At 41.9% G+C, this 16,188-nt stretch overlaps 1 protein-coding gene across 2 annotated transcripts in view; it reads left to right on the top strand.

The window, feature by feature from the left end:
• The window catches only part of ASAH2 (N-acylsphingosine amidohydrolase 2), a 121,250-nt gene that overhangs the window by 14,814 nt on the left and 90,248 nt on the right, over nucleotides 1-16,188 (top strand). Inside the window, exon 1 of one of the 2 annotated variants that reach the window (XM_032609340.1) lies at nucleotides 2,502-2,553. The exons of the other annotated variant lie outside the window; for it this stretch is intronic. The gene's annotated coding sequence lies outside the window, so the exon portion shown is untranslated. Of the gene's footprint in view, nucleotides 1-2,501; nucleotides 2,554-16,188 lie in introns of those variants that run through there. 2 annotated transcript variants of the gene reach the window in all.

Below are 16,188 nucleotides of genomic sequence, written 5' to 3'. Positions count from 1 at the left end.
TAACATACAGCAGTATTACTTATATTAATCATGTTGTACATTTCACCCCTAGTTCTTATTGAGCTTATAACTGGAAGTTTTTACCTTTTGACCACCTTCATCCATTTCTCCCCCCCACCCCTTACCTCTGGTAACCACAAATCTTTTTCTCTGAGTTTGTTTTCTTGAAGCATAATTGACCTACAACACTATGTAAGTTCCTGTTGTACCACATAGTGACTTGATATTTCTATACATTACAAAATTGCTCTGGCTACTTCTGATCACACTTGTCATTTCTTTCCTCAGTACCTCTGTGTCATTCTCTGCTCTTATCCTATGAAACAACTTAGAATTTCCCAAACTCCACGTGTTTTCTTTTATCTTCAGGCCTTCGCACATGCCAGGCCTTCTCATCAGGGGAAGTAGTTTGCCAAAATGGCCCCGGTTCTTCACCCTTCCCTGAATCCACACCTTCCACCCCATTGCTTCCCATCAAGAGGCAGAGACTGTTTCCCCTCCCCTTGGATCTGGCCCTGAGACTTGCTTTTGTCACTACAATGCAGGGGAAGTTACAGTGTGCCAGTTCTGAGCCTAGGCGTCAGAAAGGCCTGAATGTTTTCACTTTTTCTCTTGGAAACTAGCCCAGCTGCCGTGTGAGCAACCCTGGGCTAGCCTGCTGGAGAATGAGCGACCTGTGGAACAGAGACAAGCTGCCCCAGCTTAGGCCATCCTAATCCAGTAGCTCCCAGCCAACCCTGGAGCAACCCAGCAGCTCTGTCTATGTGTTAACAAGTCGCAATCAGCAGAAATGCCCGGCTGGGCCCAGCCACACTGCTAAGCCACAGAATCCTGAGCTGAACAAATTGTTATTTTTAAGCTATTAAGTTTTGGAGGGGTCCGTTAGCCAACTGGTATACTAGGTTAACAGTTATATTTGGCAAAGCCATTTCGGATCCCCTTCAAGTTTGGGTTAGCACTTGTAGTTCAATGTTATTACTAGGGAATCACCTCTATCTTACACTGTAAGGTTTTTGAAGGCAGGCATTTTGTCTTAGGTATTGTGTCCTTTAGGCCACAGTACCTAGTACTCTGTAGATGCTCAGAAAATATTTTTGAATAAAGGAAGCAATGGATTAAATCAGAGGTTGCAACTTGTGGTCTACATATGTTCAGTTTGTCGTACATAGTGTTAACTGAAAGAATGATAAAAAATTTTTTCAGAGTTGTTTGCCAATATTTGAAATCAAAAAATTAATAAACACTGATAGACTACTGACTCTTTAGGACTTAAGCGTTATCATACTAAGCAAAGTCTGACAAAGACAAATATCACATGATATCACTTATATGTGGAATCTAAAAAAAATGATACAAATGAACTTATTTACAAAACAAGCTCACAGACATAGAAAACAAACTTAAAATAATATTTTTCTATTTATTTGGCTGTGTCAGGTCTTTGTTGTGGCATACAGGATCTTTGTTGCGGCATGTGGGATCTTTCATTGTGGTGCGTGGGCTCCAGAGAGCACAGGCTCTCTAGCTGTGGCACAGGGGCTCTAGAGCGCACGGGCTCAGTAGTTGCGGCGCTGGGGCTTAGCTGCCCCGTGGCATGTGGGATCTTAGTTCCCGGACCAGGGATCAAACCCACATCCCCTGCATTGGAAGGCAGATTCTCAACCACTGGACCACCAGGGAAGTCCCAGAAAACAAACTTATGATTACCAGAGGGTCAGGGAGGAGAGGGATAAATTAGGAGCTTGAGATTAGCAGACACACACTACTATATATAAAATAAACAAGGACCTGTTATAGCACAGGGAACTATATTCAATATCTTGTAATAACCTATAATTAAAAAGAATCTGAGATATATTGTGTGTATGTATGCATATATGTATAACAGAATCACTTTGCTGTACATCTGAAACTAACAACATTGTAAATTAACTATACTTCATTTAAAAAATATTACTGACTTTTCATTAAAAAATGAGAAAATCCATCAATACTGGGCCTTCATCACCTTCAGGTGGGCACACATTTTCTGACTGTGGCAGTCCTCACTGATCGCCATTGTCTCCTCAGCACCCAGTGTGGTTATCATTGCATCTGTGTAGTTCTCTTGCAGACATCTGCAAGCTTCAGGCAGCTACGTACCTGCTATAAAGCACACCGCAACACTTGGGAGAGCTGCTGATAAATGTGTCCACTTATTTTCTTCCGCCTTTGGTGTGAGTGTGATGTAGGCAGTCTCCTTCTTCCTGGGAAGATTTTAAGCGTTGTTTAGCATTTCATTTTTCTCCTCTACAAATTGGGTTTGTTGGCTTTTCAAGGATACTTCGGCTTATAACCTGCCTAAACTAGAGCAAGATGTTTTCTTTCGTTTCATAATTCAGTTTCTTATGGCAGGAATTGTGGTTTGGCTGGACGTATCCTCACCTAGCAGTGTTGGCAAGCCTGTTAGGAACATCATGCCATTTTTCTGATGTTTTTTTCCCTTTAATGGTTCTCTTAAGGGCCTACATCAAACCTGCTATTGGTGACCTGTCTCTTTCATGATGGATTGAGGTAAGTTTTCAGTAGCGTGAGGTGAGATTGGAAGCCCTTTTTTTTTTTTTTTTTTTTTTTTTGATGACTACTCGTTCTATTTATAAGGCTTATAGCTCAATGGTTGGGTCTTTGAAAGAAGAAATTCCCCAGCCAATTCATAATTCCACATTTAAAAAAGAAAGTCACTAAGGCTGACTGATGTTCAGCAAGAATGTATTGATACAGGTAGACCAGTTGTTTACCCTGGCATCTGTTCAAATTGGTCAGTGCTCAGACTGAACCAGTAGTTAAATCTTTTGAACATATCAACCCTGGAATTGACACACTGGGACGGAAAAAATGCTAGTCTTCAATCCTGTATTTATCTTTGGACTCACTGGCTAGACAACAGGGTGAACAACTTGGTCACAGCTCTATGTGGTATCAGTCCTCTTAGGGAAACACCAATACATTATCCAATTCAGAAGAACCTTTATCTCTTATGTTACATCCAGGGTTCAGCTCAACTGGGCCTGAAGAGACAGCTCAGCCTGTTTGCTGATTAGAGCATAAGCAGGTACAACCTGCCATGTTCTATTAGTCCTGACTAAATTAGTTGATGCCTCATTGTTTCTAAAAGTCCCATATGATCAGATCACTGACTGAGGAGCTCAACCAAGATGGAGTCTGGGGTGAGCACAGCCTGCCTCACGCAGCCAAGAAAAGAAACAAACTGTTTTCAGTGGTGGTTATTCATTTGATGATCCCTAAGAATAAATAGATTAGCAGGGTTGACACCTTTTTTAACCTAGTTGGAGAATTAAAGTATTTACTTGGTGTGACTTTTTCATATCCTGCATTCATCCTTTAAAAAAATTACCTTAGCATCACAAGTAATATGTGATCATTGCAGAAAAATTTTAAATATGGTTAAATAAAATGCAGAAAATAAAATTTCTACAAATCCCAACTTAATAAAACATTGTAGCATTTTGAAACAGATTAGTCTAGTTATGTCTTTGTCTCCCTCTTTATATTTTTGATAGCTTTAAAATGTGGAGTTCTTTCTTTTAAACCCCAAACTTAAAAAAAGAATCTTGGAGGAAAGTGTTTTCAAATATGTTAGACATGCTTCTGCTGTCTTAGAGATTATCAAACAAGAACGACTCAAGTTCTTTCTCTGACCACTGATTATTGTCATAGACTGAGTCATTTTCATTTGAGCCTCTTTCAGCTATCACTTTTGCTACCTGTGTGCCTGCTTCTAGAACAATCTGTGATTGGAAGAAAAAGAACGGTTGGTTAGAACTATGTGTAAATTAGAAGTTATCAAGCCCTGCATGAGCTGAAGAGCCTCTCCTATGGTATAAAATGCATGGACTTTATTTCATAAGTTTCTGTGACCTGGGGGCCTTTTATATTTCTAAATATTTTAAACTATGTCTTAGAGTTGGGATTACATGAAACGTGATCTCTAAATTAGAGAGATTTTAGTATATTTTGAAATGTACTGTTGAGCATCCTCTTATATACCTGTTTGCTATTTGGAAAAAATGTCTGTATTTACTCTGCCCATTTTGAAATCGAATTGTTTGTTTTTTGTTGTTGAGTTGTATGACTTCTTTATATGTTTTGGATATCAACCACTTATCTGACACATGGCTTGCAAATAGTTTCTCCCATTCTGTAGGCTGCCTTCTCACCTTGTTGATTGTTTCCTCTGCTGTGTGGAGCTTTTTCATTTGCTATAGTCCCACTTACTGATTTTTGCTTTTGTTGCTGTGCTGTTTGTGTCGTATGCAAAAAATCATTGCCAAATCAATGTCAAGGAGCTTCTTCCCTATATTTTGTTCTAGGAGTTTTATAGTTTCAGGTCTTATGTTTAAGTCTTTAATCTGTTTTGAGTTAATTTTTGTGAGCGTTTTGAGATAGGAATCCAATTTCATTTTTCTACATGTGGAAATAAAACCATTTGATTCATAGCATTTATTGGGCTGAAGGAAATTTTAAAAGAAGATTTATAATTTGGGTAAGGAGTCACCTTCATTAGCTGGTATTAATTAGGTGGCTATGTTAATCAGGGTGGGTGGGCGGCTTGCTATGGTAAAATCTTCATTGCTTAACACATAAGCATTTACTTCTTTATGCAAAGCACAGTCTTGGTCTGATGACTCTGAGTTAGATTTCTTCCAAGTGGTGACTCAGGGACCATGTAACCTGTCATCTGGGACATGCAATTATCAGGTCACCACAGCAGAGAGATCATGGAGAACTCACACCCCCTCTCAAACGCCTCTGCATTAATAATTTAATCCAAAGGTGACACATGTCATTGCCATTTGTAGCCCATTGACCAGTGACTACCAGGGGGTTGGAAAGCGTAAACTTCCTGTGTGTCTGCAGGGGAGTGGAGGACCAGATATGGATGAGTGCTAAAAGTCTCAACGACAGCGAATTTGGGCAAGTAACTTATCTAGATGACGTGGGGGCTGGACTAGATGATTTTAGAATCCTTACCTCTTCTCACAATTCCTGAGTCTAAATATTTGACTTCCTATTAGCCTTGTGTTTTTGACTACTTTTGTAGGCATTATTTGATTGTTACCCTAAGGATGTCAGGTATAGCAATACTAGTAAAAGGCTTTTGTTGCCTGCGGTAGCTGATGGTCAAACTGGAGAGCCCCGAAGGCAGGTGATCTGGTTTTGAATCCACTTTGGCGTCTTATTGGCAGTATGACCTTTGGCTACTCGTTTAACTTATCTGATTTTTTTTTCTTTTAATTCAAATGTAAAATGGGGATAGGAATAATACCATCCTCAAAGGATGACTGTGAGTATTAAATGAGGCAGATCGTGTAATGTTTTTAGAACAGGGTCTGGAACATATGAAGAGTTTAATAAGTTAATTTCATTTTATTTTTTATTAGTTTAAAAAGGTGATGTGTCCTCCTTGCCCTGGTTTAATAAGTTTCTACATGATAACATCTCAGTAAGTTGTTGTTCTTCATGTGCTGGCATGATTAGCCATCCCAACCCATGCAAATCTCTAATCTACTGACTTGCAAAATGGAGTCATAAACACTACCTCTAGGTGATCTGGGTCTTTACCCAAGACCACCAACCTGTTGGGACTTGTGTCTCATCTGTTTTAGCTTAGATTTCATCCCTTCCTGGCCCTGTCTTGTCTCCATATCTGAGTTGGATCCTGCCTTTGACTCCTGCAAACTTGAGGTTCCTGCCTGATTTCCTGATATCATCAAGCCTTGGCTTTCTCTCATAGACTTCCTGGGCTGGCCTCTTTGATTCTTGGGGAACCCACTGACCTCCAGCGGGACCTCTCTACCCTCCTGTCAGCTCCTCAGACCAAAATCCTTCCTCAGCTTCTGGCTCACACTGAGGCTTGGTCCTGGCTTCACTTGGTGGAGGGAGCATCAGACAGATATCCCCTCTCATTTCATTGGCCATACCCTTTGAACCCGGATATCTCAAATGCCACCTAAACTTATAACGATTCCAAATCAATGACAAACCCACAATGTTAAGTTCTGCAGACATTATCACTCCAGGTAGAACACATGAGCAAGAACTTTTTCTTCTTCCCCCTGGACCTTAAGTGGATTATCCTTAGAAACAAGTCAGAAAAATTGCAGCAAGAGAGAGCATGAGAATTGGTGTGCATTTACTCTCTAGCGTGGGGATGATCTGTTTCTCTCCCCTTTTGCTTTTTGGCTGATCTAATGGGGGAATCCTCTGTGAATGGTTTAAGTACATTTGCTCCAGGCAGGGAAGAGAGCGGTCCTCACCAGGCAGGCTTCCTCCTCAGGCTGGTTCTGCCCAGTACAAGAAAGACATTGTGCTTTAGTGTCAAGCTCCACTCAGGTCATCCTTTCTCCCATTGGCCCAAGAGAACACTGAGTCCAGATGGACTTTGATAGAAGCAAGTTGCTTTCTGTTTCTCTTGGTCCTTTCTCTTCCAAGTTCTATCTATCAAAGGACAGTGTGGTACTTTTCCCACAAGTGCACAGTACAGGTGGGAGATGCTAAGTAACTGAGATTTATGTGGAAGGGAAAATTACATCAAAGATATTGTCACCTTGTCCCTGAAATCATGATAAATGCAGCTGTAGCCTGTTTTCCTCCAATCTGCCTTCATAATCTTGTATGGAAAACAGGTCAAATTTGTCACTGCCAAATGCACTAGATTCCTATCTGTGGTTTTGGAAGAGACAAATCATCAGAGAATAATTTCCAAATACTCTGCAAAGGTTATATAGCCCCACACTGTTTATCTAACAGCAGAGAAGTAGGGACGTTTTGCAATTCCAATTTTATCTAAATTATAAATCCTCTGAATGTTTTGAAAATAGCAAAAGACACTCCTTCTCTCTAAGGCTGAGTTTTTCAAACTCTAATAGGGAGATCTGTAGAACCAAGCTTGAGGAATACACCAAGAAAAGAACTGTGCTATAAGGTCAAAAAGGCATGGAAGCTGCCACTCTTGGGAGTCCACATTCACTTAATTAATGACTCATTTGCATCATGCTGTAGAGTTAGCAAAGAACTTTTAAAAAAATATTGTCTGTGTGAATCTTTCAATAATGTGTTTTTTTGTTAGTCTCTAGTTTTCACACAAGGAAAATGAGACTCAGAGGGATTAAGGTCACTGAGAAAGCCTCAGTCTTCAGATTCCAAATTGTAATCTTTTCCATACCCTCAATATCTCTCTGTATCTTTTGCCCTTTGTGTTGAAGGTAGGACTGGGGTAAATTTGGGGAGAGGAGCTCTGTAGCCCTGGAGTAGTTTATCTACCCTTTTCTCTGAGAAAAGCAGGACTCTCAGTATTGCTGGGAACATGGGGTTTGGGAATCCCCAGGGGAAGGAGAGCCATGGTGCATGTGCTCCTCTGTCACCTGCCGTCTTCCTCTCACTACGGTCAGAGCTGGGACCTCCTTTATAGAAGGAACTTGGGCTCCCAACTGAAGGGAATAACATCCCCTAGTTGCATTCTCAGGCTCAACATATGACAGGTGCATAAGGGATTTAATAAACGTTCTCTCCAGTTTGGAACAGAAAGGACTCTGTTCTCTCTTCTATTGCTTATGGTTTGAGATCAAGATTCAATTGAGACATTATGAATCTGTAAATAGTCAACTGATGATGGGACTGTTTTCGGGTTCAAAGGGATATTTTAGTCCTTTGTAAAACCCATAAGGTAATAAGGTACCACTATGGCAGTCCTGCGTACTTAAAATTAATTTCTTTTCAGGCCTAATGAAAAGTTCATTGTGCCAAAATGCTCATCACTTTTAACTTTAAAAGTGTTCCCAGAGGTGGCTTGGCATAGAGTGTCCAATGACTGAAATGCATATATTCTCCAAAGAGAGGTCCAATGCTCACTTTGTGAGATTTAGCTTAGATGAGTTCTTAGTTGGAGATAACAGAATCCAATCCTGCTAGCTCAAGAAGAAAGGGCTTTATTAAGGGATAGAGGTCACTTGCAGAATGTTTGTGAAGGATGAAGTCAGAGAATTGAGACTGAGCTTCTAGGAACAATCCCCCCAACTTAAACTGCAGAACTGAACTGCCAAAGGATGAGCTACCTTGGTCACGGTCATGGAATAAGGAAGCAGCTGCATCAGCTGGAAGCAGCCACTGAGGAAGCAGCTCAGAGTCATGCCACCATGATACAAACTGTAAGATGGATGTCCCATGCCCTGCCTCTCTCCCCAAGTAGCTCAGTTCTGAATCAAGGTCTCACACTAGTGCATCTGCAAGGTAGAACCTAAACTATATCTGGCACTCAAGGCAAATGAGGGTCCAGCCTCTGCATACTAGGTGGGCTTAGAAATGGTGTTGAGTGAAGTACTCCACAGTATCTGCTGCAGTGCTTTTCACTGCCTCTCTGCTGTCCACTGATACATTAAATAACAAAGCTTATTTCCCATTCATCTCTCCTATCTGTTCATCACCCATCCACTGATCTGAGTTTTGCACTTTTGGTATTGTTTCCTTTTGTAAAAAATCTGTCACAGAATGTATCTAAAAGAGAAAGATTTATATATATAACCACAACAGCATTATCTCACTAACATTCTAAATAATAATACCTTAATATCACATATCTAGTTAGTGTTCAAATTTTCCCAATTGTCTCATAATTCTTTTTTTAAAAATTTTATTTTATTTTATTTTCCGCTGCGTTGGGTCTTCATTGCTGTGTGTGGGCTTTCTCTAGTTATGGCGAGCAGGGGCTACTCTTTGTTGTGGTGCACGGGCTCTAGGTGCATGGGCTTCAGTAGTTATGGCTTGCAGGCTCTAGAGCACAGGCTCAGTAGTTGTGGCGCACGGGCTTAGTTGCTCCGCGGCATGTGGGATCTTCCCGGACCAGGGCTCGAACCCGTGTCCCCTGCATTGGCAGGCGGATTCTTAACCACTGCGCCACAAGGGAAGCCCTCAATTGTCTCATAATTCTTAAAAACCGGTTTTGAATCAGGTTCCAAATAGCGATGGTTTGGGATGTACAGCATACAGTTGGCTGATACGTCTCTTCAGCCTCTTTTAATCTACAGCTTGCTTCTCCTTTCCTCCTCTTCCTGGCCCCATCCCCCTTCCTGGCCCCATCCCCCTTCCCTTGCCTGTCTCTCTGCTCCCCATTCTTCTTCCTCCTCATGTTCTCTTCTTCTCCCTCTTCTTACTCTTCTACCTCCATCTCCATCTTTCTTTCCTTTTCCACTTCCAATGTGTCTGTTAAGGAAACTGGCTCATTTGTCTTACAGAGTCTCTCAGTCTGGATTTTGCTTACTGTATCCCTACATTGGCTTCTAAAATACTTGGTTGTCTCTTGTGTTTCCTATAAACAGGCACTGAGATCTAGAGGCTGATCCAATTTAAGTTTAATATTTTTGGTAAGAATACTGGAAAGGTAAGGTCGTGTACATCATTCAGAGCCTTGCAATATCTGGTTGACTGTTTTGGTGACCTAAGCAGCCAGCCGCTGATGGTCATTGCCTATATCCATTATTTCATTAGGGGTTTGCAAAGCATTTAGATTCTAAGTTTGTCATTCCTTCCTCATTTGTTAGCTTGAATACTTCCATTGTGAGAAACTGTCCCTCATCAATAATTTCGCTTTCCCAAGTTACCTTTTTTTCCCTCCTTTCTTTTTTTTTTTTAAATTATTTATTTGTTTATTTTTGGCTGTGCTGGGTCTTCGTTTCTATGCGAGGGCTTTCTCTAGTTGTGGCGAGCGGGGGCCACTCTTCATCGCTGTGCGTGGGCCTCTCAATATCGCAGCCTCTCTTGTTGCGGAGCACAGGCTCCAGACGCACAGGCTCAGTGGTTGTGGCACACAGGCCTAGTTGCTCCGCAGCATGTGGGATCTTCCCAGACTAGGGCTCGAACCTGTGTCCCCTGCATTGGCAGGTGGACTCTCAACCACTGTGCCACCAGGGAAGCCCTGTAGTTCTATTTTTAATTTTGGGGGGAATCTCTATACTGGGGGGAATCTCTGTATCTGCACCAATTTACATTCCAACCAACAGTGCATGAGGATTCCCTTTCTCTACATCCTTGTCACACTTGGTTTTTTTTTTTGATAACAGCCATTCTCACTGGTGTAAGGTGATATTTTACTGTGCTTTTGATTGGCATTTCCCTGATGACTAGTGATGTTTAGCATCTTTTTATGTGCCTGTTGGCCATCTGTATGTCTTCCTTGGAAAAATGTCTATTTAGATCCTCTGCCCATTTTTAAACCATGTTGTTTGTTTTTTGAAGTTGAGTTGTATGAGTTCTTTGTATATTTGGGATATTGACCCCTTGTGAGAGACATCACTTGCAAATATCTTCTCCCATTCAGAAGGTGGCCGTTTTGTTTTGTTGGTAGTTTCCTTCACTGTGCAAAAGCATTTTAGTTTGATATAGTCCTATTTATTTTTGCTTTTGCTTCCCTTGCCTGAGGAGACATATCGAAAAAAAAATTATGAAGACTGATGTATGAGAGAGTACTGCCTATGTTTTCTTCTAGAATTATTATGGTTTCAGGTCTTACAATTAAGTATTCAATCCATTTTGAATTTATTTTTGTGCATGGTATGAGAGAGTAGAATCTTTTGCGTGTAGCTGTTCAGTTTTCCCAACACCGTTTGTTGTTTTTTCACCAGTGTGTATTCTTGCCCCTCTGTTATAGATTAATTGCCCATATAAGTATGAGTTCATTTCTGGGTTCTCTGTTCTGTTCCATTGATCTATATGTCTGTTTTTGTGCCAGTACTATACTGTTTTGATTACTATAGCTATGTAGTATAGTTTGAAATAAGGGATTATGATACCCTCTAGTTTTATTTTTTCTCAAGATTGTTTTGGCTATTCGAGGTCTTTTGTGTTTCCGTGCAAATTATACAATTATTTGTTCTACTTCTGTGAAAAGTGACATTGGTATTTTGATGGCAATTGCATTGAATCTGCAGATGGCTTTGGGTAGTATGGTCATTTTAACTGTATTAATTCTTCCAGCACATGAATATGGTATATCTTTCCATCTGTTTGTATCATCTTCAGTTTCTTCCATCAATGTCTTATATTTTTCTGAATACGGGTCATCTGCCTCCTTAGGTAGGTTTATTCCTAGATATTAATATTTTATTCTTTTTGATGTGATGGTAAATGGGATTGTTCCTTGAATTTCTCTTTCTGATCTTTTGTTGTTAGTATATAGAAATGCAACAGATTTCTGTGTATTAATTTTGTAACCTGCAACTTTACCAAATTCATTGATGAGTTCTAGTAGTTTTCTGGTAGCATCTTTAGGGTTTTCTATGTATAGTATCATGTCATCTGCAAACAGTGACAGCTTTACTTCTTCTTTTCCGATTTGGATTCCTTTTATTTCTTTTTCTTCTGATTGCTGTAGCTAGGAGTTCCAAAACTATGTTGAATAAAAGTGGCAGGCATGGACGTCCTTGTCTTAATCCTGATTTAAGAGGAAATGCTTTTAGCTTTTCATCGAGTATGATGTTAGTTATAGCTTTGTCATATATGGCCTTTATTATGTTGAGGTATGTTTCCTCTGTAATATTTAATCTACTTTTGATTCCTTCTAGTGTACTTTTCATTTCAGAGAGTGTTTTCTTCATCTCTGGTTGGTTGTTCTTTATATTTTCTCTTTTTAAAAAACTTAATTTTCACTCTATACATTCAATTTTCACCTGAGTTCTTTGCATCTCTTTATGATCATTACCTTGAACTCATTATTGATTGAACTCATTATTGGGTTGATTGCCTATCTGTACTTCACTTAGTTCTTTTTATGGGGTTTTTTCTTGTTCCTCTGGATCATAGTCCTCTGTTGCCTCATTTTGTCTAATTTGCTATTTTTATTCCTATATATTTGGTGGGTTGGTTATGTTTCCCAACTTTGGAGAAGTGGCCTTTTGTAGGATACGTCTTATGCATTCCAGCAGCACATTCCCCTCTGGTTATCAGAGCTATATGCCCTAGGGATGTCCCCTATGTGGGCTGCATGGGTCCTTCTGTTGTGCCAGGCTGACTACTATGGGTGGTGTGACTGGCCCCTGGTCTGGTTTATTGCCAGTATCTGCCTTGGTGGAGACTGCCAGCTGCTGCTTGGTGGGACTGGGTCATGAGGTGACTGGCTGTGGAGCCCCAAGGGTCCTGGGGCTAGTGTTGCCCACTGTGGGGAGCAGCTGGGTTCTGTAGTGTGTGGTTCCAGATCTAGTGTCAGCCTGCTGGTGGGCAGGGCCTATTCCTGACATAGCTGGCTGAAGAATCTGGAGTTTCCCCAAACTGGTGCTGGCCTGCTTGTGAGTGGGGGTAGATCCTTGGGTGGCTGGCTGAGGGGTCCAAGGTGTCTTGGAGCTGGTGTTGGCAGGCCTAGGCTCAGTGGTCTGGGACTAATGTCTGCTCACTGATGGGTAGAGCCAGGCCCTGGGGGTCCTGAAGCTGGTGTCAGCTCACTAGTTGCTGGAGTGGATCCCAGGGCTGCTGACTGAGGAGTGCAAGGTGTCCCACAGCTGGTAGTGTCCTGCTGGTAGGTAGGACTGGGGCCCAGGAAGTCCCGGGGCTGGTACTGACCTGCTGGTATGTGGGCTGGATCCTGACTTGGCAGGCTGCGGGGCTGTGTGGTCCTGGGGCTGGTGTCCACCTGCTGGTGGGTGAAGACCGGTCCTGGAACTAGTACCAGCCCACTAGTAGGTGGAGCCGGGTCCCAGTGTCTCTGCCTACTGGACCCTAGGTGTCATAGAGTTGCTGTATCAGCCCACTGTTGAGTGGGGCTGGAACCCACGGGCTCCTTGGTCTGGTGCCATCCCACTGGTGGTGGAGCCAGGTGTCAGGGTCTTTGGCTGCAGGGCTCTGGGGGTCCCAGTGCTAATGTTGGCACTCTGGTTGCAAGGTCAGTCCCAGGCCCTCTGTTGGACAGGGCTGGGTAGCAGGGCAGCTGTGGGCTTAAGAGATCTTAAGGCAGCCAGCCTGATGGTAGGTGAGGCTGTGTTTCTGCCTGACAGGTTGCTTGGCCTGAGGCATCCTAGTATTGCTGCAGAGAGGCTATTGGGTAGGGCTGGGTCCCAGAGCTAATAAGCTAAAGGATTCCAAAATAGCACTTACCAGCACCAGTGTCCTTATGGTAGTATGAACTCCCCCGATTGGCTGCTGCCCATGTGTATGTCCCCAGCGTGAGCTCCAGTTGTCTCCTGCTTTTCTGGGAGACTCTCCAAAATCAGCAGGTGGGTCTAACCTAGGCTCCTTTCACATTACTGCTGCTGACTTGGGTCTCAGAGTGTGTGAGATTTTGTGTGCACCGTTTTAAGAGTGGCATCTCTATTTCCCACAGCCTTCTGAGTCTCCCAAAAGTAAGACCTGCTGGCCTTCAAAGCCTGTAGGACTCCTGGGCTGGGGAACCTGATGTAGAGCCCAGACCCTTCATTCCTTGGGGAGAAACACTGCAATTTAAATTATTCTCCCGTTTGTGGGTCGCCCACCCAACATTATGGGTCTCGACTATACCACGACTCTGCACCCCCTACCCATCTTGTTGTGGTTCCTTCTTTATATCTTTATGTGTAGATCTTTTCTGATAGCCTTCCACTCTTTCTCATCAATAGTTGCTCTGTAAATAGTTGCTCCTTTCCCTAAGTTACCTTTGTACAGCAAAAGAAGAGTACATTCTTACTCTATTTCTTGATCCTTCCTCCCACTTCCTGTTTTTTTCTTACGAGTTTTCAGAAAAAAACAAACTAGTTCCCTAGCATCTTTTAAAGGTAATCAATGAGATTTTTAAAAATTTCATTATGACATCATGAATTTAAGTAAAAATGATTTGCTTATCTACTGCAGTTATTTTTTAAATTGCTCAAATTGACCCATTTTTGGCTAGTGGGAAACTCTAGTTCTTTTTGAAACAATTATAATCATCTCGATGAATTCCTTGATTTCTGGTATGAAAAAATATTTCAGATTTATGTGTTTCCTGGCCCAGACCCAAAACCAGCCATTTCATCAAGGATCTCTTTTTCCTTTTAGCAAGGAATTATATTTAGAGACCACAATCTGGGTGCTATATGAAATACTATATGGTTTTTAAAAGTAATTTATTCTTCAATTATTCCAAGAATTAAAGAATGAAAAAGGATGTGACCAGAACCTAGTTGCAGGGCAGGAATAAAGAGGTAGACACAGAGAATGGACTTGAGGACATGGGGTGGGAGGGCGAAGCTGGGGCGAAGTGAGAGTAGCATTGACATATACTCATTATGGAATGTAAAATAGTTAGCTGGTGGGAAGCAGCCGCATAGCACAGGGAGATCAGCTCGGTGCTTTGTGACCACCTAGAGGGGTGGGATATGGAGGGTGGGAGGGAGGCTCAAGGGGGAGGGGATATGGGGACATGTATATGCATATGGCTGATTCACTTGGTTGTGCAACAAACTAACACAGTTTTGTGAAACAATTATACTCCAATAAAGATCTGTTTAAAAAAAAAAAAGCAATTAGCATCAAGCCTTTTAAGGCCCCTATTCTGTAGGCATAAGTAAAATGAGAGAATTCGTAGTGCTAGACTATTGGTTAATGTTTGAGGAGTTGGGCATTTGGGAGAATCTTCCTCAGTGTTAGGATGTTAAGAGACAGAGGACATGATTTGCTTCATCATCTGCTAATGAGGAGTGAACACATGACTTGTCTGTGCCCAGAGGCTGCCATGCCAGGGCCAGAGTTGAAGTGATGTAGACAGCAAGAGTTTGGTGAAAGGTAAGCAGTCTTGTCTGGGAATCTGGGGACTTGGGCTCACATCCTGGAATAATTATTGTTTAATCATGCTCACTTTTAACCATCCTTTCCTGTTCTGGAAGGCCTTTAACCTTTCTGTGTGTGTTTGCTCATCTGTAAAATGGGTAGAACATGAGTGAGTGTCTTGGGGTGATGAGTTGAGAAGGACAGCCATCCTTATCCTAGCAAACAGGATTTGTCTGATGGTCATTCAGACAGAAATAAAATACACGCATGAAATATTTACAATGATTACGTCTTCCCCTCTCCTCGAGGTAGTCTATTTCTGGCTATAGGAGTCAGCTGTCTTGATGGGCACCACAAGTCCCCTTGGCCCAACATTTTTCCTTCACTGACTCTGCCACGGTGCTTGGAATCTCCTTGATTCTCACCCCCTTAGTGTTCAGGAATGGGTCTTCAAATGTTGTCTGGGAGAAATGATATATTATGCCATGATTATCTACTGAAACCCCGGTTAAAATGATTTTCGCTGACCCAACTGTGGGACACCTAGGTAGTCTCAGTGGGAATGAGCTTGGCGTGGCTCCTTCTTACAGGGAGAAAGATGGCTGGAGAGGTCCAGAAGAGACCACATTTTAGATCACAGGGCCAGTTTAGAGGACCTCCCACGTAAGGGAGAAGGAAATCCAATGGCAGGTCACTAGTGGCTCTCTGTTGTTTCTGTTTTACCTTGATTTTATTTTGGAGAACTGTCCTTCCCTCTTTGGGTATGGTCTTTTTAAATATCCTCTCAATGGAAGGGATAGGTATATGATCTGAGCTAGGTCAGTCAGATGCTGTCTTTTATTTTTTAACTTTTTTATTATTATTTTTAAAGCCTTTATTGAAGCTGTTACAATATTACATCTGTTTTATGTATTGGTGTTTTGGCCGTGAGGCCTGTGGGATCTTAGCTCCCCAACCAGGGATTGAACCTGCAGCCCTGGAATTGGAAGGTGAAGTCTTAACCACTGGACCGCCAGGGAAGTCCCCAAATGCTGTCCTTTAGGAACTGAATCCAGAGTGGAACAAGGTAAAGACCTAAAGTAGTTGGAGAGCATCCATCTTGATGACAAAGCCCTGAAGAGATGGCTCAATAGAGCCTGCCACGTAGACCCTCAGAGCTGATCTGTGGCCTTCCTGAGCCTCTGCATGTTCAACTTCTTTTGCTGCCTTCTAGTGAATTTTCTTCTCCTTTTCCCCAGCTGCCTTAAGTTAACTAGATTTGGTCTCAGAATTCTTGGTGTCAGGCAACAAACATATTTGCACGAAAAGAAAAAACAACTTGTCTAATACCATAATTTAACCTGTTCCCCTCTTTTGTAGCAGAGAGGTAGCTAAGACACGTTACTAAATGCCCTATCTGAAAGCACTTTAATATTTCCATTGGAA

The sequence above is a fragment of the Phocoena sinus genome, chromosome 16 (assembly GCF_008692025.1).
Source record: "Phocoena sinus isolate mPhoSin1 chromosome 16, mPhoSin1.pri, whole genome shotgun sequence".
Classification (NCBI taxonomy): domain Eukaryota; kingdom Metazoa; phylum Chordata; class Mammalia; order Artiodactyla; family Phocoenidae; genus Phocoena; species Phocoena sinus.
Note: the sequence above shows the minus strand (reverse complement) of the source record. Positions and strands in the feature narration are given on the sequence as shown.